The sequence below is a fragment of the Pteropus vampyrus genome, unplaced genomic scaffold, assembly GCF_000151845.1.
Source record: "Pteropus vampyrus isolate Shadow unplaced genomic scaffold, Pvam_2.0 Scaffold307, whole genome shotgun sequence".
Classification (NCBI taxonomy): Eukaryota; Metazoa; Chordata; class Mammalia; order Chiroptera; family Pteropodidae; genus Pteropus; species Pteropus vampyrus.
In genome coordinates this window covers 2185756-2186065 of record NW_011889088.1, presented here as the reverse complement: position 1 = coordinate 2186065, position 310 = coordinate 2185756, and positions in this window count along the sequence as shown.

Here is a 310-nt window from a genome sequence, read left to right as displayed (position 1 = left end):
AGGTGTACAACATAATGATCAGACATTTATATACCTGACGAAATGATCACCCCGATCAGTCTAGTACCTGTCTGACACCATACATAGTTATTACAGTATTATTGACTATAATCCCTTTGCTGTACTTTACATCCCCGTGACTATTTTTACAAACTGGCAATTTGTACTTCTTCACTCTCCTTTCCTTTAGTTGCCAATTTCTCTGTCTTTTCCTTAATCTTACTGTCCTAGTATTATCTACTTGCTTCTCTGTTTCTTTATACACTGCAGATCACTTGTGGGCTGGGACCCCCATCCCAAGCAGGCCCAC